Source organism: Rhinopithecus bieti, unplaced genomic scaffold (genome assembly GCF_001698545.2).
Source record: "Rhinopithecus bieti isolate Rb0 unplaced genomic scaffold, ASM169854v2 scaffold_23898, whole genome shotgun sequence".
Lineage (NCBI taxonomy): Eukaryota > Metazoa > Chordata > Mammalia > Primates > Cercopithecidae > Rhinopithecus > Rhinopithecus bieti.
Window position 1 is genome coordinate 1,179,672 of NW_016811065.1, and position 25,299 is coordinate 1,204,970.

General features: G+C 42.7%; 2 long non-coding RNA genes across 2 annotated transcripts; one reads left to right on the top strand and one right to left on the bottom strand.

Annotated features, from left to right (window-relative positions):
• Window positions 1-14: 14 nt before the first annotated feature.
• On the bottom strand, window positions 15-19,575 carry LOC108543129 (uncharacterized). The gene is made up of 3 exons (XR_001889479.1): window positions 19,336-19,575; window positions 3,176-3,292; window positions 15-197 (listed from the first exon to the last, which is right to left on the bottom strand). It is a non-coding gene; the product is annotated as an uncharacterized LOC108543129 (long non-coding RNA).
• A 423-nt stretch (window positions 19,576-19,998) lies between these two features.
• LOC108543128 (uncharacterized) lies at window positions 19,999-22,690 on the top strand. Its single transcript, XR_001889478.1, has 3 exons — window positions 19,999-20,417; window positions 20,823-21,060; window positions 22,176-22,690. It is a non-coding gene; the product is annotated as an uncharacterized LOC108543128 (long non-coding RNA).
• Window positions 22,691-25,299: the final 2,609 nt, after the last annotated feature.

A 25,299-nucleotide genomic window follows, 5' to 3' on the forward strand; every position in this document is an offset into this window, starting at 1 on the left:
ATGATAAAGTCTTCAACCTCTCATCAGAAGAAAACTTGTTTCCATGCCAAGGTAAAGACAATGCCTGTCTTTGTAGAGAAGGATGAGGAAGTTGCCATCAGCTTCTGTATGGATCAGAATGTCCCAAGTGCAGTGATTTTCGGCTGTGAAACTGTATGCTTGGCATCCACCTGGATCCACTCTGCATTACCCATGGACTTGGGAGACAAGGAGAATCAATGAAAACATGGACCTCATGTTGCCTATTGTGCCCTGAACAATAAACTGTGTAAATTCATTTGGGTCCCTGGTTTACTCATTTGCCAATGTTATGAAAGTGTGGAAAGTCTGCCTAGAAGTTACACTGATGTTTAGGAATTGCTTGGCAACTTGAAATGAAAAAAAGGGAGCTATGGCATATACAGCTAGGTTCTCCATTTTCTTTCCTTTTTTCTCATGGAAATGGAAACTCAAGGTTAGTTATCCCCAATCCTCTATAGAATAAAAACTGCCTTTCCTAGCCTTTCTTTCAGCTGAGTGTAACTCCAGGTCTAATATTTGACAAAAGAAATGCAAGGCGAAGTAGTCTGTGCAATGCCTAAGTATTGCCCATAGAGGAGGCATACCCTTCTCCTTCCATTTTCTCCTTCTTGCAGGCTGGAAAAATGCTGACTGGAGCAGGAGCAGCCATACTGAATTATAAGGTAAATTTAGGAATGGAGCCATGTTTTTCAGGGCAAAGGAGGAAAGGTTCAAGATAGAAGATGCATTAGTGGTTATTGATACCATAAAGCATCACTTCAGCAGCCTTAGATTGCTGACTTAGAATTTGATGAGAAAAATTAACTTCTACTTTGTTTAAACTCTTTTTTTTAGAGTTTCTGTCACTCACAACCAAATATAATCCCAACAATCTAAGAGACATAAAATGATATTTAAGATGGATTTACTTGTCCTAAAACTATTCTTTCCTCATCAGACTTCAGAGAAAATGCAATGTCTCATTGCAAACACTAAGGAAACTTCCTAAAAAGTCAGCATGGCTCACAAACTTCTTCAGAACCTTGTTTCCACGGCATCCTTCTTTTTAGTCTAACTTTTCCCTCACAGACAACCCAGAAATCTAAAGAGCAGCCAAAGCCCACATAAATCCAATGCAGTCAAGGTATGAAGTCATGGTTTTCATTAAAATAAGATTTCAGGCAGGCTATTCCAGGAATTCTTAGCAGAATTTAGATCTTACGTTGAGTCATAATAAAGTCAATTAGTAAATCAAGTGCATTTGATCAAAGTTTAAGTACAAATCAATATATATATATAATATACATTATATGTATGATCTCAAGACTCTGAAGCCATTGCATTATCATCCCTTCTCGGCAACATCAGAGTGAGATCACTGAGTGCTGTCATTCATGCACACATTTATTCAACAAATGTTTGTTGAAGATGTACTAAGTGCCAGACCCTGTTGTGATGAACAGGACAGTCAAGGTTACTACTCAAAGTGATTTCACATCCTATTAGGAAACATGAACATTAAACAAATAGTCAAAAAAGACAAGATAAACTCAGTACTTACAGTGACCAAGAAGACATTGAGTTTAAAAAAGAGGTAAGAGACTATAAGGGGATACTGGTTTAAGTTGGGTGCTGAGGGAAGATCTATTCAACAAGATGATGTTTGAACTGAGAACTGAGTGATAGAAAGGCTCCAAATGCAAAGAGCTGGGGGAAGGGATTTCTGGTAGAGGAAACACCTATACAAAATCTCTAATGTATGAGTAAATGGGACTTTTTTTGAGGAGCATACATAAGCCAGTTGTGGTGGGGGTAAAGAGAGTGAAAAGGAGAGAGGTATAAGCTGAGTCTGGAGAAGTAGGCAGGACAAATTCATGTCACTGGTTCATAGCCAGTTGTGAGCTAAAAGTATTAGGTTGGTGCAAAAGTAATTGCGGTTTTTGACATTAAAAAATGCAAAAACCACAATTACTTTTGCACCAACCTGATAGTTCACATAGACACTCCAGAGACTATTTTTCAAGAACTTATCAACAATTTTGTGAGCGTATTTCTAAACAGAACCACAATTAAAAACTAAATTATGTACATTTGTGATTAAATCAGTTATATTAAAACAAAGGTAATAAATACTCCAAGAAGATTACTTCTAATTATTTTACTGCATTTTATTAGTATCTATGCTTTTAACATTATTTTATGTCCATTGTATCTACGTGGTAGAAATATGACATAATAAGTTACTGCACGTCTCTTCCCAATTCTGTGTTCAGTGACATGATGTTGGTAGCTTGAAGTCAGTCATAGAGTCAGTCTTTATGTCATGAAAATTAGCAAACACTGTTCGGGTGGGTGGGTTGCTAAACATTTACCGCAACCCCATTGACTATTACTATGGTAGCAAAGTCACAAATAGGACTGGATTGAAGTCTGATGGCTCAGAGGACAGAACAACAATGTGATTAGGAATAGAAGACACTTAGGGGCAGAGCAGACTCAGCCATTGATAACGGAGAAAGGGACATCAAATCCAAGGTTATCAGGGTATACTTGGTCTGAAGAAAAATTCAAGGTGAAAGCTAGGGGAAGCTGCCAAAATGGAAGGCTTAGGAGTAAGGATCAATACTCACCTGGTCAATTTGTACACTACATCTTCAAAACTTTTTTTTTTTTTCTGACTCATTGCTCCTAGTCAGAGGTGGGCACCCTTCCTTGACCCAGACAGTACCTGGCAGTTTTCTCTGTAAACTCACACACTCTTGTGATTTTGTTTCCACTCTTCTGTCTCCTCTCCTGGACTAAGAACTCTCAGGACAGAGATCAAATATTTGTATTTCTAAATTCTCAGGACTAAGTATGGTGCCTGGTGTACATCATGTGTTCAATGCTTACTAGTATAATCAGAAATGTAGAAAAAATATGCACAAGTATGTTCAAGATTATAAAAGTGTGATATTTTAAAATTTACACAATTAAACTATGAATAGTTACTGATAAAAGATATAAAGCTTTGTATTCCTCATTATGTAGATACATCAAGAAGCATACTCCCCAACCTTATGCCAAAAAACAAACAAAAAACAAAAAACATAAACCTAGAAAGAGGCAGTGTTTTGTTTAGATTGTGGAATCAGGAGTGATATTTTGTTTGTCACATTTATTCTTTCCCACTTACATGTATGTAAGGAAGTACAGTTGCAAGGGAAAGTATAGTTTGCCCAAAATTATATTGGATTTCTAGTTGAACATAAATGAAATATCCTTCAGCTTTATTTTTTCTATTTCATTCCTCCTGGGAAGAGAGAGAAACAAAAATTAATTCCGCACTTAGTTACTCAGTACCAGGTACATTGGAAAGGTTATCTCACTTGATATTTTCTACAGTCCAATGAGGTAGGATTTTATTTTACATTTTTTTAATGTTTAATATTTGTGGGTACATAGTAGTTTTATATATTTGTGGGATACATGAGATATTTTGATACAATCATACAATGTGTCATAATCACATCAGGATAAATGGGGTATCTATCACCTCAAGCATTTATCCTTTCTTTGTGTTACAACAATTCAATCATACTTTTAGTTATTTTTAAATGTACAATAAATTACTGTTGACTGATAGGTTTTTAGTATTCTCATTGTGTGGATGAGGAGTCTGAGATACTGTACTCTTCTGGGATAGAAAGGAAAATATCAGGTATGGTGATGTCACGGCTGGAGAAAGTCCCCATTATCTTTTCCCTCTGATTCTCAAGGGAAGCAAAATGTTTAGTGGAAGGGGTGTGGTCTAAACACCCCTGTCCACTTAGAGACCCCTGACCCTTGCAGGGACTTGGTAGGTTCGACCATTTGAAAGCTTAAGTTTTGGTGACTGCAGTCATTACTCATCTAATAAAAAATTTTGGAGGCACATATTCTGAGGTACACAGTCCATCAGGCCATATGGTGCTCAGTTTCCTGATAACACACAGACCTGATCGTGAATATGAATTCTTTCTCTAATTCCTCTGGGTCTGTCTCAGCAGGGGAAAAAGCTGGCTGAGCTCTAGGGCTAAGGAGACACTTGGGGCACTAGACATGAGATTCATCGACCCAATCTAAAAATATTTATTCAACTTTTGCTGCAAGAGAGCCACTGTTCTAGGTTTCATGGTTACAACTGCCTTCCTAAGTTTATGCTTCTTGTAGGAAATGGAGATTGATACGGTTTGGCTGTGCCACCACCCAAATTGGGGCATTCTCATGCCCCCTTGCTGCTGTTCTCATGGTAATAAATGAGTTTTCAGGATATCTGATGGTTTTATAAAAGGTTTTTTCTCTTTTGGTAGACACTTTTCCTTCCTGCCACCATGTGAATAAGGATGTATTTGCCTCCCCTTCCACCATGATTGTCAGTTTCCTGAGGCCTCCTCAGCCCTGAAGAACTATGGGTCAATTAAACCTCTTTCCTTTATAAATTACCCGGTCTTGGGTATGTCTTTATTAGCAGCATGAGAACAGACTAATACAGACATTAGTCAAATCACAGGAATAAATTCAAATTTGTAATCTTAACAAGAGCCATGAAGGAGATGTACATAATACTCTGAGAACTTTTCCCTAGGAAGTTTTCACAATCTCAGAGAGCAAAGTTGAAATATCTAGATGAACAGGGAAGGGAAGAACCTGGAACCTTCCAGAACCTTCCAGGTAGAAGGAATAGCATGAGCAAAGGTCATGGTGTAGAAACATGGGGAACTTGGTTGAAGATGTGAGTGGAAAGCTCCTTGGAGTAGACCGTGTCAACCATGGCAAGGAACTTCTATCTTTATCCTGAGAGTTGGAGTGCCCTTGAAGTGTGTAATCAGAGGTGGCTCCATGATCTGTGCATTTTTACAAGACAACTCTGGTTGCAAGGCGGAGAGTGGAATAGAGGGGATCAAAAGCAGTTAATAGGTGATTGCACTTGTCCAGGTGAGAAATGGCCATGATGCCTTGGACTAAAGTGGTACTGAGGGTGAAGATGAAGAAAATAGGATGAATTTGAGAAAAATTTAGAAATTTTAAAGAGGAGTCAGTTTAGATATGAGCCAGCATGAGAAACAGGTCAAAGATGACTCCTAGGCTGCTAAGTAGATGGAGGGAATACCATTCTCAGAGATAGCTCCATCTCTGATTTTGAAGGAACAAAGAGATCCATTGAGTTGTGACCTTCAGTCTAATCATTGAGAAGATCCCTGTGGACCCGGGACTCATTGAGATATTAAGTAGGAGACCTTCTATTATGTGTTGTTTCTAAAAACTATTTTTCTATTTATATTTTACTGTTCTCTTTCACTTCTTTGTCTCTTTTAATAGTTTCTGTCTTGAAATATATTTTGTCTAAATGTAGCTACTCCTTCTCTTTTTTGGTTTCCATTGGCATAAAGTATGTTTTTCTATTTCTTTATTTTTAGTCTATGTGTGTCTTTATAGGAGAAGCCTGTTACTTGTAGGCAACAGATCAATGAGACTTATTTTTTCTTTCCATTTAGACAGCCTATGTCTTTTGACTGGAGAGTGATATGGTTTGGCTGAGTCCCCACTCAGATCTCATCTTGAATTGTAGTTCTCATAATCCCCACATGTTGTGGGAGGGACCTAGTGGGAGGTAATTTAATTATGGGGGAGCAGTTACCCTCATGCTGTTCTTATGATAGAGTGAGTTCTCAGGAGATCTGATGGTTTTATAAGGGGCTTTTCCCTCTCTTGCTTGGCACTCCTTGCTGCCACCATGTGAAGAAGGACGTGTTTGCTTGTCCTTCATTATTGTAAGTTTCGTGAGGCCTCCCCAGCCCTGCAGAACTGTGAGTTAATTAAGTCTCTTTCCTTTGTAAATTACCCAGTCTCGAGCATGTCTTTATTAGCAGTGTGAGAAAGAACTAATACTAAGAGTTCAGTCCTTTTATATTCAATGCTATTATCAAGTAAGGACTTACTCCTGCCATTTCTGTTGTTTGTTTTTCTGGTTGTTTTGTGGTCTTTTTCTTCTTTCCCTCCTTTCTGTCTTCCTTTTAGTGAAAGCGGTTTTCTGTGGTGGTATGTTATGATTTCTTGCTTTTTACTTTTCTTTGTATCTGTTGCATTGTTTTTTTTATTTGAGGGTACCAATGAGGCTGCCACATAATATCTTATAACCTATTAATTTAATCTGATGACAACTTAACACTGATTGCATAAACAAACAAGCAAAGAGAAAACTAATTTTAAAACTCTACACTTTAACTTTGTTGTCCTGATTTTTAACGTTTTTTTATTTCTATTTATATATTGTTGTACTTTCAATGTATTGACAAGTTGTTGTAGTTATTATTTTTTATTTACTCATCTTTTCATCATTCTACTCAAGATATGAATAGTTGAATGAATAGTTCATATGCTATATTTACAGTGTTATTATATTATGTTTTTCTCTGTGCTTAGTATTACCAGTAAGTTTTTCACCTTCAGATTACTTCTTATTGCTCATTAACATCGTTTTCTTTCAGATTAAAAAACTCCATCAGCATTTCTTGTAGGATAAATTTGGTGTTGATAAAATGCCTCAGGTTTTGTTTGCCTCAGAAAGTCCTTATTTCTCCTTCATGTTGAAGAACTTTTTGGCTGGATACACTACTCTAGGATAAACATTTTTTTCCAGAGGGGAGGTGCCAAGATGGCTGACTGGAAACAACTACTGTACACTGCTCTCATGGAATGGAGATAAAGTTGTGAGTAAACACTATAAATTTTCCTTTTAGTACTGCTCTTCAGCAAGATTGTACAGGAAGCCATGTTGGAATTCATCAAGGAAGCAACAGTGAACCAGAGAGAGCAGAGAAGAATGAGGTAGGACAGCTGCCCACCCAGGATTGGCATGGAAGCAAGGGAGTCTCCCCACCATGGGGAGAGGGTGAGTGAGCAAGAGGCCCCCCAGTGACCACACTCATGCCATAGATCTTTGCAATTCTGGGCACAGGAGATTCCCTATGACTCTCCCCCCAGCCTCTCCCTTCCAGGCCTCCAAACTGACATGGACAGCTGCCTAGAGTCTGGGCAGAGCTACCACTCAGACTCATATGGATCCCCAAAGATCTTGGATCCCTGAGCACCCCGACACCACCTGCTATAGGGGTGTATTTCACCAATAAGGAATGCCAAGCTCTCTCGCTCACCCTCAGGATAGGGTTTGTGTCCACCGTGCTGAGGAGTGGACAGACTGCAAGCCTCACCTCTGCTTCATATCTTCAGGCAAAGTCCACTGGCCCAGGACCCCAGAACAGCCACCCTACTCCCACCTAAGCACTTGGGCCAGTAGCAGCTCTGCATTTCTCTGGGACAGAACTCCCAGAGGTAAATGACAGACCCTCAGTTGCTGCTGCATGCTGTCTGCTGTCTTGGCCCTCACTTCTACTTCCCTCAGGCCAGGGAGGTAGTGAAGAGCCCAAATACTGTCTCAAACCTCCAACATGCCATAGTAGATGTCATACAGAAAACGAACCAGATTATTCTTGACACTGGTCCCTGCTCCTGTTACACTTCACTCAGCAGGGCCTCCCAACCTGGGCTCCCACCACAGCCACCTTCTCACTTCAGTTGGTGCTGGCTGTGCATTTTTGTGAGGTAGAATACCCAGAGATAACTAATGGGTTCTCTGCCGTTGCCATGGCAGCATATCAACTCTTTCTGCCCTTGGGCTGGGAACGCACAAAGATCCTGATTGCTTTGCTCACATGTCCAACATGCCTCAGCCACCATACAGAGTGGAGCCCAGTCTCTCTTCCCTGTGAGTTCCTGACACCCTGCGCTTCAGCAGGCAGAAACCCCCACTTGGGCCTGCAGAGTAACTATCCCACCTCCAACTGAACATTTCCACTGACAGCCCTATGTCTCTCTCAAGTAGAGTACACCCAAGCAACTGACAGCCTCTCTGCCATTGCCACTGCTGCCTTCGGGCTGAAAAAGGAACAACAAAGAACCTGAGTGCTTTACTCACATTTCCAGCACACCACAGAAGACCTATGGAAAAGAGGCCAGACTGTCTTCCCCAAGAGCCCTCTATACACCTTGCTCTTCACCCAGCAGGGTCCCCTGGCTTGGGCCTGCAACATAGCTGTCCCACCCTTAGCTAAATGTTCCCATTGGCAACAGCTCTGTGTTTCTCCAGGGCAGAGCTCCCAAAAGCAACTGACAACCCTTCTGACACTACCACTGCCATGATACCTGCCTTTGCTGCTCTTGGGCTGGGGAGTGAACAAAGATCCTGATCGTTTTGCTCACAGCTCCATTATGCAGTTTCCATGCAGACAGGAGCCCAGTCTCTCTTCACTATGAGACCCTGACTCCCTGCTGTTCTTCACCATGCAGGGCCCCCAATTTGGGACTACAAAGCAGCCACCCCACCTGTAGGTGATTATTTCAATTGGCAGTGGTTCTACATTTCTCTGGGGTGGAGCTCCCAGATATAAGTGACAGGCCTGCCATTGCCCCTGCCAAGGTCTTTGCCCCTGTAGACCTTAAGCTAGGGAGGAAACAAAGGCCCAAGTTTGCTGCAGGGCTGCAGTGTGCAGCCTGGGAGTGCCAAGCCAAGGTCTGTGGCCAGCATTTGACTGGAAGAGGAGCCCACACTGTCAGAGCACTGAGAGGGTGAGGCAAGCAGGAGGAAACACAGAGGAGCTATGAAATTGAGTGAGAGCCTGTCTAATGGCCCTTATGTTTAAGTGCCATCTACTGAGTTGCAGCTGAAACTACAACAGCAAAAATACTTTGCTAATACACCCCACTGTGAAACCATGGGAAAGAATTTAGCCACAAAGATAGACCTTGCACAAAGCCTGGCCCTCTGAAAACATCTAGAAATGAAGCCAACCGACTGCTCAAATGACACCACAGTTAAAGAACGTCATCACACACAGATGAGAAAGAACCAGCATGACAACTCTGACAATTCTAAAAGCCAAAGCTTCTCATCTCCAAAAGACCACATTAGCTTTCCAGTAACGTTTCTTAAGGAGAATGAAATGGCTGAAATGACAGACATAGAATTCAGAATCTAGATGGCAATGAATATTGTAGAGATTCAGGAGAAAGCTGAAACCCAACCCAAGGAATCTAAAAAATTCAGTAAACTGATTCAAGAGATGAAAAGTAAAATTTCCATTTTAAAAAAGAACCAAACTGATCTAATAGAGCTGAATGACTCACTACAAGAATTTCATAACATAGTATTAACAGCAGAATCAAACAAGCTGAGGAAAGAATTCAGAGCTCAAAGACTGGTTCTTTGCATTAGTTCAGTGAGACAAAGACAAAGGAAAGCAAATTTTTTAAAATAAACAAAACCTCTGTGAAATGCGGGATTATGTAAAAAGACCTAACCTATGAGTCACTGGCATTACTGAAAGAGAGAAAGAGAGAGCAAGCAACTTGGGAAACATATTTGAAAATATTGTCCACAAAAATTTTCCCAATCTTGCTAGAGAGGTAGACATTCATATTCAGAAAATTCAAAGAACCCTTGATATACTATACAAGACGACCACCCCAAGACACATAGTCATCAGAATCTCTAAGGTCAGTGTGGAAAAATATATATTAAAGAAGCTAGAGAAGAAAGGGCAGGTCACCTGCAAAGGAAACCCTATCAGGATAACAGCTGACATTTCAGCAGAAGCCCTACAAACCAGAAGAGATTGGGGACCTATATTCAGCATTCCTAATGAAAATAAATTCCAACAAAGAATTTTATATCCAGACAAACTAAGCTTCAAAAGTAAAGGAGAAATAAAACTCTTTTCAGACAAGCAAATGCTAATGGAATGCATTACCACCAGGCCTGCCTTATAATAAATCTTTAAGGAATGCTAAACATGGAAACAAAAACCACTACTGGCCACAACAATAAGTACATAGATCATTGACACTGTAAAGCAAATACACAATTTACATAACAACCAGCTAATGATACAGTGATAGCATCAAATCTGAATATTCCCATATTAAACTAGCATGTAAGTGGGATAAATCCCCCCAATTAAAAGACACAGAGTAGCAAGCTGGATATAGAAGCAAGACCAAACTGTATGCTGTCTTCAAGAGAACCATCTGACATGAATGACATCCATAGGCTAAAAGTAAAAAGATGGAGAAAGATCTATCAAGCAAATGGAAAACAAAAAATAGCAGGGATTACTATTGTTACTTCAGGCAAAACAGACTTTAAACCAACAATAATAAAAAATAATGAAGTAGAGCATCACATAATAATACAGAGTTCAATTCAACGAGAAGCCTAACTGTGTATGCACCCCACATTGGAGCACCCAGATTCATAAATTCTTAGAGGTCTACAAAAAGACTTAGAAAATCACACAAAAGTAGTGGGAAACCATCACAAAGCAAATCCACAGTGATTAAGTAAACTATATTTCTGGGATGCCATGTTGATTCAACATAGGAAAATCAATAAATGTGATGTATCACAAAACAGGACTAAAACAAAACCACATGATCTTCTCAATAGATGCAGAAAAGGCTTTTGATAAAACTCAACATCCCTTCATGTTAAAAACCCTCAACAAACTAAGCATCTAAGGAACACACCTCAAAATAATAAGAGCCATCTATGACGAACCCTCAGCCAACATCATACTGAACAGCAAAAGATGGAAGCTTGAGAATTGGAATAAGACAAGGATGCCTACTCTCACCACTCCTATTCAACATAGTACTAGAAGTCCTAGCCAGAGTAATCAGGCAAGAGAAAGAAATAAAAGGCTTCCAAATAGGACAGGAAGTCAAACTATCTCTCTTCATAGATGTTATGATTCTATACCTAGAAAACCCCATTGTATCTGCCCTAAGGCTTCTAGATCTGATAAACAACTTCATCAAAGTTTCAGAATAAAAAAATCAATGTATAAAAGTTAGTAGTATTTCTGTACACAGTAACATCCAAGCTGGGAGTCAAATTAAGAACACAATCGCATTCACAATAGTCACAAAAATAATAAAATACCTGAGAATACAGCTAACCAAGGAGGTGAAAGATCTCTACAATGAGAATTACAAATCTCACTGCTGAAAAAAATCAGGCACAACAGAAGCAAATGGAAAAACATTCCATACTCATGGGTAGGAATAATTAACATTGGTAAAATGGCCATACTACCCAAAACAGTTTATAAATTCATTGCTATTTCCATGAAACTACTAATGGCATTTTTTTTCACAGAATAAGAAGATACCATTCTAAAATTCATATGAAACAAAAAAAGAGCCCAGGTATTCAAAACAATCCTAAGCAAAAAGAACAAAGTCAGAGGCATCACACCATCCAACTTCAAACCACACTGCAAGGCTAAAGTAACCAAAACAGCATAGTACTGTTACAAAAACAGACACATAGACCAATGGAACAGATTAGAGAACTCAGAAATAAAGCTGCACATCTATAATTACCTGATTTTGAACAAAGTCGACAATAATAAGCAATTGGAAAAGGACTGCCTATTCAATAAATGGTGCTGGGATAGAGGACCAGCCATATGCTGAAGACTGAAACTGTACTCCTTCCTTTCACCATACACAAAAGTCAACTCAAGATGATTAAAAGGCCTAAAACTTTAAAAACCTAAAACTTGTAAAACCTAACACTTTAAGAACCCTAGAAGAAAACCTAGGAAATACCAATATGGACATCATATTTCATGAAGAAAATTCCAAAAGCAATTGTAACAAAAAGAAAAAATTGACAAGTGGGACTTAATTAAACTAGAGAGCTTCTGCACAGCAAAATAAACTATCAATAGAGAAAAGAGAAGACCTACAAAATGGGAGAAAATATTTGCAAACTATGCATCCAGCAAAGGTCTAATATTCAGATTCTATGAGGAACTTAAACTAATAAACGAAAAACAAACAACCCCATTATAAAATGAGCAAATGACATGAACAGACACTTCTCAAGAGAAGACATACACACACCAAACAAGCATATGAGAAAATGCTCAGCATCACTAATCATTAGAGAAATGCAAATCAAAACCATAGTGAGATACCATCCACACTAATATGAACACGATCATGAAAAAGTAAAAATGTAGCAGATGTTGGTGAGGTTGTGGAGAAAGGGAGATGTTTATACACTGCTGATGGGAAATTAAATTAGTTTAGCCACTGTGGAAAACTGTTTGGAGATGTCTCAAAGGACTTAAAACAGAACTACCATTCGACCCAACATTATATTATATACCCAAAGGAATATAAATCATTCTACCATAAAGATACACACATGCACATATTTGCTGCAGCATTATTCACAATAGCAAAGACATGTAATCAACCTAGATGCCCATCGATGGTAGATTGGATAAAGATAATGTAGGACATATACATCATGGAATACTAGGCCATAAAAATGAATGAAATCATGTCATTTGTGGCAACATGGATAGAGCTGGAGGCCATTATTCTAAGTGAATTCATGCGAGAATAGAAAACCAAATAAACATTGAGTGAAGACAGACATACAAAAAAAAAAAAAAAAAGCAGAAAAATAGATACTGAGTCCTACTTTAGGTTGGAGGGTGGGAGAATGGTGAAGATTGAAAAATTACCTATCAGATACTATGTTTACTACCTGGGTGACAAAATAATTGATACACCAAACCCCTGTGATATACAGTTTACCCATGTAAGAAACCTGTACATGTATTCCCTGAACCTAAAGTAAAAGTTGGAAAGAAAAAACAGTTTTTTCCCTTCAGCACTTTATATATGTCATACTACTCTCTCCATGCCTATAAGGTTTCCACTGAGAAGTCTACTGTCAGATATATTGGAGATCCATTGTACATTATTTGTTTCTTTTCTCTTGCTGCTTTTAGAATCCTTCTTTTATCCTTGACCTTTTTTGATTATTAAATGTCTTCAGGTAGTCCTAACTGGGTTAAATCTGCTTAGTGTTCTATAATCTTCTTGTACTTGAATATCGATATTGTTCTTTAGGTTCAGCAAGTTCTGCTATTAAACTTTGAAAAACTTTCTACTGCCATCTCTCTCTCTACCTTCTCTTTAAGGTCAACAACTCTTAGGTCTGCTCTTTTAAGGCTATTTTCTAGATCTTGTAGGCATGCTTCATTCTTTTTTACTCTTCTGTCTCCTTTGTGTATTTTCGAATAGCCTGTCTTCAAGCTCACTAATTCTTTCTTCTGCTTTGTCAATTACCTTGTGACTGTAATACATTCTTCAGTATGTCTATCGCACTTTTCAGCTTCAGAATTTCTACTTAATTCTTTTTAATTATTTCAAATTCTGTTAAATTTATCCAATAAAATTCTGAATTCCTTCTCTATGTTATCTTGAATTATGTTGAGTTTCCTCAAAGCAGCTATTCTGAATTCCCTGTCTGAAAGGTCACATATCTGTCTCTTCAGCATTGGTTCCTGGGTGTCTTATTTAGTTCATTTGGTGAGGTCGTGTTTGTCTAGATGGTCTTGATACTTGACCATCTAGTTCATTGTTGTCTGGGCATTGAAGACTTAGGTGTTTCATATAGTTCTCATCATCTGGGCTTGTTTGTAGTAGTCCTTTTTGGAAAGGATTTCCAGATATTCTAATAAATTTGGATATTGTAATCTAAGTTTTTGGTCACTGCAGCTGTATTTGCAGTAGGGGAAACTCCAAACCAAGTAATACTGTGGAGCTTGCAAGCTTACAGAGGTACCACCTTGGTGGTGTTGGATAAGGTCTAGAAGAATTATCTGAATCACCAGGCAGAGACTCTTGTTCTTTTTCCTTACTTCCTCCCAGACCAGTAGAGTCTCTCATTCTGTGCTGAGCTGTCTGGAGCTGGGGGAGCAGAGCAGTGACACAAGCACCCCTGTGGTCACCACCACTAGGACTTCATTGAGTCAGATCTGAAGCCAGCACAGCACTGGATCTAGCCCAAGACCTGTGGCAACTACTGCCTGGCTACTGCCTGTGTTCACTCAAGGCCCTAGGGCTCTACAATCAGTAGGTGGCAAAGCCAGCCAGAGTGATGACATGTTCTTCCCAGCCCCAGGCTAGTCCAGAGATGGAAGCCCATACTGCAAGGAGGATATTAAACACCTAACTCTTCAACATTCAAGTGCCAGACCCTGGAGTTTGGAAACCTTAGGAACGTACCTGGTGCTCTCTTTTACTGTGGCTGAGCTGGCACCCAAGCCACAAGACAAAGTTCTTCCCATTCTTCCCTCCCCTTTCCACAAACAGAGGAGTCTCTCACCCTGGCTACCACTGCCCCAGGCCCACAGGGAGTACTGCCAGGCTATCACTGATCTTCACTCAAGAGCTAAGAGCTCTTTGAGCAGCTTGTGGTGAATGCTGGAAGGTCTGGGACTCTCTCTTTAGAGGAGTGGGCCCCCTCTGGCCCAGGGCATTCCAGAAATGCCATCCAAGAGCTAAGGCCTGAAATTGGGAACCCAAGAGCCTGCCTGCTACTTTACCCCACTGCGGTCAACCTCATACCCAAGCTCCAAGACTAAGTCTCCTTTATTCTTCCCCCTCTGTTTCTCAAGCAGAGGGAGTCTCTCCTCATTGACACCACAGCTAGGAATATGCTGGGTCACACGTAAAGCCAGCATGTCTGAATCTAACCCAAGGACCATGGAATATACTACCTGGTTGCTGTTGCTAATTATTCAGGGCTCAGGGGTTCTTTCCATGACTGGGTCCTTCACTTCAAGGCAGTGGGGTCTCTTCTGTCCCAGGGTGTGTCTAGAAATGTTGTCTGGGAGCTAGAGCCTGGAATAGGGGCCTCAGGACTCTGCCCAGCACCCTATTCTACTGTGGCTGAGCTGATATTCAAGTTGCAAGACAAAGCCCTCTTTATTCCTCCCTCTCCTTTCCTCAAACAGAGGGAAGGGGTCTCTCCTGGAGCTGTGAGCTGTGCTGCCAGGGGCTGCAGGATGGGTGAGACAAGCACTCACTTGACCACTCTGGCTGGGGATTCACTAGGTCATGTGTCCTGCAAGTCTGCTGGCTCTGAGCCCAGCATAGCATCAGGACTTGCCTGGGAATTGCAGTCTCTGTGGCCTAGACTGCCTTTCAAGTTTATTTAGTATCCAAGAGCTGTTTAGCCCATGTTACTAAGACTTGCAGGAACTAAACTTTTGAACACTAGAATGGACAGTTCTCCTCTGGCTAGGCCTGGTCTAAATGCTCACTCTGTAGGTGCTGACTGAGTTCTGCCTGGTGTTGCTTTCCACTGTGGCAGGGCAGAACTGAGTTCCAATGCCAAGTCCCACAATTCCTTTGCTGTCCCTCACCGAAGCACAGAGATTCTCTCTCCAAGCCATGCAGCCACTGCTGCTGCAGTGTTGGGGTGATGGGGGAGGAGTTGCATCTGCAATTCAAGACTGTCTTTTCTACCCTCTTAGGTGTCCCTTTCAGTGATATAAAACAAAAATCATGTACTGTGATTGCTCACCTGATTTTCGGTCCTTATGAAGATGCTTTTTTTGTGTGGATAGTCACACAATTTGGTGTTCCTGTGGGGAGAATGATAAGTGAAAGCTTCTATTCAGCCATCCTGTTCCACCTGTTCTGAGAGGTTTTGCAGAGGAGCAATAGGGTATGTGATATTTTGTAAAGATCACTTTGTCTGGGGCTACAATATAAACGTCCCTTTATTTACGTTCTGATGCCTTTTATATGTGTGACTCTGACATTTAGTTAGATCATTCTGGTGGCAGTGAAGAAAAGATATTTGAAGGAGATTAAACTAAAAGCATGATTACCAGCTGGGACAATACTGAAGTAAAGCAATGATATAGTAATAGGGAGGAAGAAAATGATTTAAATTCAGATGGAGTTTTCATTATGTACATTTGTTTATATTATATACATACTATGTGTGTGTGTATGTGTGTGTATATGTGTGTGTCTGTATCTGTGCATGTGTATAATTGTTAAGACTTGGTGGTTGTGGAGTGGCTGTGAGAGAGTGGTGAGAGTATGGCATGACCCCAGGATTTTGGTTTGACTGTGTGGGCAGATGGTGCTAAACCCTGAAATACAGAACACAAAAGGAGGGAACTAGTTGAGGGAGTAAGCATGATGAGCTCAGTTTCAAATATGTTGCCCTTGATACACCCATGGAATACTCCAGTAGTAATGTTGGTCACATCAGTTTCAGATCCCAGGGAGATCAGTCCAGAACCAAGAATTTGAGAGTCATCAGCAGAAGAGGTGGAAGCTAAACTCTAAGGGCAGCATATGTCAACAAGAAACTTGACACTGGGGGTGAGAAACTAAAAAAAAACTAAGTACTGAGAAACAAAGGATCAGAGGAATAAGAACCATGGTAGTCAAAGGAGGAGAGAATCTCAAGAAGAGATGAGTGATCAACAGGGCCAGATGCATTGAGATGATCAAGTAAAGTAGGACCTGATGTATCCATTATATGTAGCAAAATAGAGTCAGGGGTGAGTGTATTAGTCTGGGTTCTCCAGAGAAACAGAACCAGTAAGAGATAGATTAGATGTAGATGGACATGTATTTCAAGAAATTAGCTCATGTGATTATGGAGGCTGAGGAGTCCCAAGATCTGCAGTTGACAAACTGTGGGCCCAGACTACAGTTCCAGCATGAGTCTGAGTCCAAAGGTAGGAGAAGACTGGTGCCCCACCTCTAAGACAGTCAGAGAGAGTAAGTTCTCCCTCACTCATCCTCAGTCCCTCAACAGATTGGATCAGGCCTACCCACAACCTTTACTCAGCCCACCTCATCCAGAAAGACTCCCACAGACACACTCTGGGCACTCCAGAGGGAAGAGCGGGAGATAAATGAAACTGTGGGTGTCGACTAATGTTCAAAAAATTTGGCAGAGAGCTAAAGGTGGTCACAAGGTCAAAGAGTGTATCAGCCTTCTTTTAGGATGGGAAGGTAAGCATTTTATAAGTCATAGGCTTATGAGTTAATCAATCAAACTTTCCTGAGTTGGGGGAGACCAGATTGGGAAGAAATAGATCTCAGGAAAGGAGGTTGGAGACAGGCAGGGCAGAAGTGAGGATGAGGAAGAATCAGAGGATGAAGCTACACGGTGGGAATGGAAAGTTAAGATTTCCAAAGTGGGGCTCTTCTGAATAAAGGCAAAGCCCAAGATGCAGCCTTGAAAGGGGTGACTGAAGAGGAATGGACGTTAAGGCTACTGGAGTGGAGAAAGCCAAGGAAGCGAAAGGCTCTGGGGCTGGGTACGTTGTTCCTGTGGCTCTTTTCTTCCCCCTGCAAGTTTCTGACCATTCCTTGGGGCCTGTATCAAAGGCCATCTTTGTAATAACTTACTGAGCCTCTCCTCCCCTTCAAGTCACTAAGGCATTCTCTTACCCAAATAAAGTATTAACATATTTACATGACTATTTTAACTTCTTTATCAGAAGACATTAGTTCTTCATGAGTCTGAGTAATGGAGACTGTCTTATCACCCCGAATACCTCTAGAGAAATAGTTCTTTATCTTTAGTATACAAAAGCACTACCAAGTAGCTTGTTAAAAGAGCCGATCTGCCAGATTCTGATTTGGTGGATCTGGGATAAAGCTTCAGAATCTGAATATTAACAAACATCTCAGATATCTCTAATGGGAGTATCAGGGGAGAACGTCATTCAGTCCGTACGATGCTCTATGGTTGCTCCAAATTGTATGGAGAAGAATTAACAGAATAGAATCGAGCGGTCCTGAATCAATCAAGTTGCAAATGTTCACAGTCCCAGCTGCAGTTTGAGAAACAACCGGCAGGTGGCGAACGACCCACACAACTGGCAGAAATTACAGCTTCTCGGGATCCCAATTTCCAGACCCAAAACTGCCCAGGAGTAGAGGAGAAACCTATTTTCCAAGCAATGGTGTCGGCGACAATGGTGAGTTTCATCCGTTTGCATGTGCATCCTGATGTGTCGGTGGCCGATCTCTTGCCCTGGTCCCTAGGGCTAACGTCATGCTGACCCCATGGCATTGCCTTCTGGCTACAAAAAGCCATAATCCTGGCACCAGCAAGGACTGGTCTCACTGATGACATCATTTTCCCCCTGAAGGTTCCTGTGGTGGAAGGGCAGTGGGAGAAGAACAGCAAAACAAGTTTGTCTGTTCAAAGAATTGTTGCCACTAAAGGATTATGTGGTCCACACCTGTATTCTCTATTTAGTCAGAGGGGAGGCATCTTACTCAACCCCCTCATTTTATAGAGCCTGAGAGAGGATGAGCAACTTTCCAGAGGTCACAGAGCTAGAAAGTTCCAGGATCTTCTGGGATCTGTCTCTTTAAGTGACTTGCCTTTTCACTGCACCTAACAGTAACCTGTGGCAAAGGGTATGTGTATGTTGAAATCATTAGTGTCTGCTCATGAATTGTTACATAGGAGAAGCTTAGGGGTGACCATCTGGTTGGGCAAGAGGGGCTGGATGACATTAGGATGTGTTTGCATAACAAGTCCGCCATTTTTTCCTAGATTGTGTGTTTATTTGGGGGTAGTCTGGCAGATGCAGGAGGGTGGGAGTCCAAAAAGAAGGGAGCACAGGGAAGAAGATTCTCCATGGCTGCCCCCACTGCATGTTTTAATGGACTTTCTTATACATCTCCTTTAATGTCTACTAAGTCACAAATTTATTGAAGGCACTCATTGAGTCTTATTCCCCTCTGATTATGTTTCACAGTTGTTTGATGAATCAATGATCATGTCAACCTTGATCATTTTCAGATCTAAACGGTATTTTCTAACATCTTAGATGATTAGCATATACCTCCTGTTATCTATTCCTGTCTGTTTGTACTTATTCAACACATATCCAGTGTTTACTATGTGCACCATTGTCAGCATTTTACAAACATCAACTTATTTAATCTTGTCTTTGTTGCTGCTTCCTAAATAGTCCATGACGGTGACTATCTACTATTAGAAATCCTTCTCTTCCTCTCTCTTCCTCTTCCTCTCGAAAGGACTGAAAATCAGTTACTGGTCCCTGCCTGTGCTGCAAATACTTGGCCTGGGGAAGAGTGGTGGGCAGGGATGAAATAGTTAACTAGCTGACCCGGGGCGCACAGTTTCCCTGGCAGATGCTGCACTCAGGCTGCGGCTGCTTCCTCCTGAATCTGTTAGGAGTACACTCTTTCCCTTCGCCCTCGGGGCCAGCGTCCAGGTTTGCCCGGGTGGTGGAGACAGCTCCAGCCACGAAGCTGATTTATAGGCCAGAGCATTCCCAGGCCGCACCGCAAGGAGTCGGGCTGAGCTGGGACTTTGGGGAGGTGGTGATGGACACAGGACACGTGGCCACACAATGGGGACACACGACTGACCTCAGTCACTTCGGTAAACTGCCCTTGCTTTCCGGAGGCGGCAGGAACGTTTCAGGAGCTCCAAGGCTCTAGGCGCCTGCATTCCTCGCCCCAGCAGGTAGTCCCCTCGCCCTGTTGAACGCAAGAGCATCCAAGGGCGCGCAAGCCCCCAAGAGCTCTCAGAGGTCCCTGACCCTGAGCGTTAAAGCCCTTCCTCGTGGATGAGGTGTGTTCCACCCGCTTGGGGGCTGAGACTGGCCAGGACGCACTGAGAACGAACTTTCCGCGCAGGTCAGATATAGGCACTCAGGGGTTTTGTGACGTCACAGTGCCGTCGGCCCCGGTGAAAGGCAAAGGAAGGGTCAAAAACGGATAGTGTGTGTGTTGTGTGGCTGAAGTGGGGGCATGTGAGAAAAGGGAAGTCAGAGGAATGGGGGAAGGGATTTGGGGACGTGAATTTGAGAAGGAGCAATCAAGTTTGTGCGTGAGGTGGGGGGAATCAGGATTTTTTCTTTTTCCCTCCTATATGCAAACTGTCACTTCGGGTTAGCGTGAACCCTTATCTGGCTCATTAGCATGAGCTGTGGCTAACACGCTTAAACCCTCTAATTATTTATTATGCCGTCACGGAGCGGGTTGCAACTCCACCCCGGGGCGCACTTTCGGGAACCTGCAGAGCTGGGCACCACAACGGGGGCCGGAGCACAGCTCCTGGTCCGGCTGCGCGCTACCAGGGAGACCCCTCACGACTCGGGAGCCCCACGGGGCACTGTTCTGAGGGTCAACGAAGCGGAGTTGTTGGGGGTCTGTCTGGAATGGCTTCTCACCAACATTCATCCCCAGGGTAGTAGTACTGCACTCGCCTGGTGAATCTACATAGCACCCTAATTTCTCCATTGACAACTCCAAAGACCGAAGTTGGAGCCAAGAGAAACAGACTTTTTGCAAAAGTAAAAACAGAAACCAAACCCGGTGCAAAGGGCCTGGGAATTGGGTTGAGTAGCATGTTGAGTACACTTTCCAGAAGAACCCTGGGGAGAACCTAAAGTTTGCTGGAGCCCTCTTCCCCACCCCCGCGTTCCAAGAGGATCCACAAAGTGGGGGTAGGAGATTTGATGGGCTGAAATCCGGTCACTCACGTCCACGGTTCTATTCAGAAAACAGTTTCAAAATAAGTTAACCTCTGTAGGGCGTTTTTTTCGCCTCCCCTTCTAATTGTCCCCGCTTCCCCCTCCCCCTCCTCATTTGAATCTGTTTTATGTTCCCCTGCGTTGTGCCAACTATTTTATCTTTATTCCTTCTCTTTCTCTCTTGCCATTCATTCCTTTTTTTGTGTGTGTGGCTTCTCTGGCTGATGTGCGGCTCGTTACCACCCACTGCACACTTGCTCCTGTAGCTGAGGTGTTTCTATACAAACTCCAGCGTCCAGTTGTCATATTAATTATTACACTGAGTAATGACTGAAATGGTCAAAATAAGGGGAGACTCAAGAGCGCTTTTTCTTGCAGCTCAAAGATTCAGCAAAGAAGCCATGCAACAAAGCACTAATTGGTCCCCAGAAACACTCTGACAAGGCATGGAAGATAGGTTTCATAGAGCCCTTCGATTGTGAAGGGGGGAGAGCTCTGAATGGACTCCACGCTTCTTTTCTAAACTCTCTTGCTGAGCAAAAAATGGACCTCTGTTTGAATACTGCCCTGATCCTTGAATACTATACCCAGCAGAGAAAAAAATGCACCATTTATTGTAAGTTTTTTTTTTCTCCTCCAGCTATTCAGGGGTTCTCTGTGAAGAATCAGCTGGTTTTGTTTACCGTGAAAGACCTTTACTTTATTTTCATTCTTGGAGGAGGTGGGGAGGAGGAGGGAAGGAAAGCCATGTGCCTAGACAGAGAGGAGCTGGCCTACTGTAACAAAATAGAGTGTAACAAATCCTACAAAAGTTTAGAATGTATTGATTCTTTGGAGAGCTATATAGATTAACGACTTTCTTTATGCTCATCCAAGGAAGGTATTTAATCATAATGTAAATGGGGCTTTAGAAAAAAATAAAGACTTAGCGTTACTTCTCCTTATTTGGAGAACTTCAAAAGGACTTGTGAGGGTGGCTGCAAATTACCTCCTCACCCATCCCCACATTCCCTCCTTATTCCAAAAGCCACAATAAAATATAGTTTGTGCTTTTTTTGTTTTGTTTTTTCAAACTTTTTTTCTTTTTAAAGCATATTGAAAAAGTGAATAGATTTGTTAGAAGGCTGAATTCCTTAATGCAGGTGCAAGCTTGGCTGCTGTGACCAGGAAGCTGAGTGAAGCCAAATACATGGTTTGTGCTATTCTGCCCCCTGAGCAGGCCCTCCAAAGCTGGTGCAGAGTCAATGCAGGCTAGGCAACAATCCTTTCTGAAATTACCTTGGGTAGGGTATTCTTAGAGGCAGTAGATTGTGCAGTAATGTTCTTTTCATTTTCCCTGGGTAGGGCAGTGTCTAGCACAGGCTTACAGCAGCACACAGCCCAGCAGGACAGAGGCCCTGTATTAATTATAGCTCCCGGAAGATGAATATTGGCTATGAATGCCAAGCACACTCACTTTTCTCAAAGCATCCATTGCTTCTGGAACTCAAGTCACCCCCAAATTCAAAGATTACACTTAAAATCCTGTAACAAAATCCAGAATCCAAGACTTGTATTCATCTTTGTACCCTCTTTGCCCCTGATTCGGAATCTAACTAAAGTTAAAAATATAACTTTATTAAATTATTTGTCCAGTGGAAATCCTAGTTTCACTTGTAATATCAATCCCTCTCCCAAAAGAGAAAGCATAAATTGGTTTTCCAAGAGATGAGTCATATCTTCTTTTTACAGAGAGACAACACACAGTCAAGAGCACATACATAGTTCTTGAGCTTGAGTGAAGTTGGTATTGGCCTGGCCTTCAGCTGTGAATGGAAATTAAGGCGGCAGGAGACTCAAGGCACAGGGTCTCTGATCTCAGGGCAGCAGACCCCTGTGGCCACCAGGAAAGCCATCTCACCCTACAGATCCTGAGGCTGAATGAAGATAAGGTCTAATCTGAAGTATGGTTCAGCTCCAGAGTGTTCTGATATAGGAAAGGGGCCTGAAGGTGCAGAAATTAAATCCCCTATTGTATTGGAGGAGAAAAAGAAGCCTTCTCATCTTTCTGCAATGTCTGTACTCTGGTTGATACTCACCAAAGGGGATCAGCGCTTTTTTCTTCCCACTCCCCACCCCATGACAAGACAGAACACTGTTCGAATACTGCTATTTGAAAAAAGCAAAAAGGCAATCTCTGATATGCGGAGAAACTTGCAAAGCAAATTACCCAACAACATCTGATTTAATTCTCATAACACCCTTGACACACAGGCAAAGGGAGTACCACCACCTCATTTACGAATGAAGGTATCAAACCCTCCTTTTGTGAGCTATTTATTTCTCCCTTCATGTGAAGATAAATGCGACATTATTCAAGTGTCTTAGCCAAGTAAAGTCCTAAGGACTTGCTCAGAATCAGGCCCCCTGTGTGGCAAGGGAGCCACAGAAAGCAGAGCCCAGTGGCTCAACTGAAGCCCCTTGCATGTGGAGGCCACAGAACACCTCTATAGTTTATCTCACTTGCTACTGTTCATGTCTAAAAATTGGGTTACTATCTGCATCACCTTAATATGCCAGCATCACCACCATTTCTCAAAAATGACAGGAATTACTCACCCTTAGGTGCTGGGGCAGTGAGACAGACTGGCACTGGATCTCCATTGGCTGGAGTGATGATCACAAAGTGGTTCCAGGAAGCCAAGTGCTGAGGCTGCTCCTGCCACACACCCTTTCTTGGGTGTGTTGTGTGAGCATGACTTCCTTATTAATCCTTTTTTCTCTGGACCTGACCTAGAGTGCTCTACATACATATCACTGAAATCTCACAACTCCTGGAGGTAGGTACTATAATTATTGGCATAGGTGAAATAGAGACACCAGAGTGTCTCAGGATCACACAGCTCTCAGGTAACGAGGCCTAGATACCAAGTCAAATCAGCCTGCTTTATCTGGAATTCCATGGGCCTAGGGGAGCAGAACATGTGGCCAGTTCTCTCAGGTTGGGAGGAGGGATTACAATCTAGGCCACAGTGTCAGAGGCAGGATTCTAATTTTGGTTCCTGAGCCTCCCATCTTTTGCTTCGCACTGGTGAAAACCACCAGGAACCCAATATCAATGGAAAACTCTCCTTGATAGAATCCCCAAGGATAGAAATGCAAACCTCTAAAGAAAAATTATAGACTGTTCTACCCTAGGGCTGGAGGAGAAAGTGGAGATGACAGTGTTGAGGTGAAAATTCCAGGTTTACTTGAGTGGGGAAAGGAGAATGCCTGGGTTCTTGGAAGGCTTTGCAAAGTATGTAAGGAAGAAAACAGCATACTAGGGTGAGAAGAGTGAGGACAGGCTCAGGGCTGGCATAGGGAGAATAACGACAAATGTTCTGGTGGTTTTGGCCAGAAGGATCCTAGCATCAACTGTCTTTTCTCCTGGCCTGAGGCCAATGAGTAAGGCCACTTACAAGACAAGTCTTCTTCACTACAATGCACTTCCATTTGGGCACCCATTTCACGGTGTGTGGGAGGGGAGAGGAGGTTCCATCCTCTACATCCCTGGTATTGAGATCCCTGTGTATGCATCCTGGAAAAGGAAACTGGGAACACGTGCTGGCTACCAGCAAATTTTCTAAGCTGTTAGATACAAGTTTCAAAATTAGCTGGTGTATGTCCCTTCTGTGCAGATCAGAAAACTGAGGCCAGTAGAGGCAGAGGGACTTGTTCAAGGTTATAAGGCACCATTGTGGTAGAGCTCAGACTCCGGACCTTTGTGAAGTGAGTCTAAGTTGGTAGGGAGCTTGGGGTTCATGTTTCAGCTTAATGTAAAAGAAAACACATCTAGATGATTCCACGTTTGCAAGACTCCCTCTCACTCTCACCCCGGACACTCAACTATTTCGCTGAAATAGAGTGAATGGGGCATTCGGACACAGCTGGGTCATGTGGGAGGTGAGTAAGGAGTGCCTGAATAATTCCTATTTCTGCAAGTGATCTGACGCTTACTGTGGCTGGGAGGCACAGGGTGCACAGGCTGTGTTGTGACCCTGCTTTTGGGTGCTCACCTCCTATACTTCCAGAGATCTCTTAGCCTTTCCTGTGGTCAGGGATGTGGAGAAAGGCCTGAGGTGTGAATCCCACGGGGTTCAGCCAGTCCTGTGAGGCCAGCAAGTTACAGGTTACTATGAGGAGAAGAGGCTGTGTGGCTAGGAAAGGTTACAGAATTGACCTCTGTTGCACGATTTGGTCCTATACCTCTCAAGCCTACCTATTCTGCAAAGAGGAAACTGAGGCAGAGAGTTGATTCACTCCGGGAGCCGCCCGTCCTTACTGCCCACCATCATCAATATTGTTCCAGAAACACTCAGCCAGCCCACATACCAAGGGCAGCTCCCTGGGTCATCCCCGTTGGCCCTTTAGAAAGATCCATCTCCACAAAGGGGAGTTCAATTAGAACCAATTATCCGGATAATTCACCACAATCATTCTTGCACCCAGATCTCGGATTATTTCTACTGCAAAATCAAACGGATGATTGCCCTCCACTTCTTTCTGCCTACGTAGACACGACCTGATACGCTCCCCAGCCTCTCTCCCGACCAGAGCCTTAAAGAGATGGGGCCTCTTGCTCGGTCTGCTTTCTCTGCAGCGCCGCGTCCCCAGACGTCCTGAAGCTGGACAGGGTTCTGGCCAGAGAGCGCCAGGGCCGAGGGCCCAGGAAGGGCGCCTGGGCAGGCGCTGTCCAAGCGGTCGAACGACGGCTGCAAGCGCCTCCCCCTCCCTCGCGGCGCCAGCACGCGGCCCCGCCGGGCTCGGCTCCCAGTCGCCTGCCACCGGCCCGCCGGGCACACGCCTGGGGCGGGATGGGGCTGCGCCAAGGCCG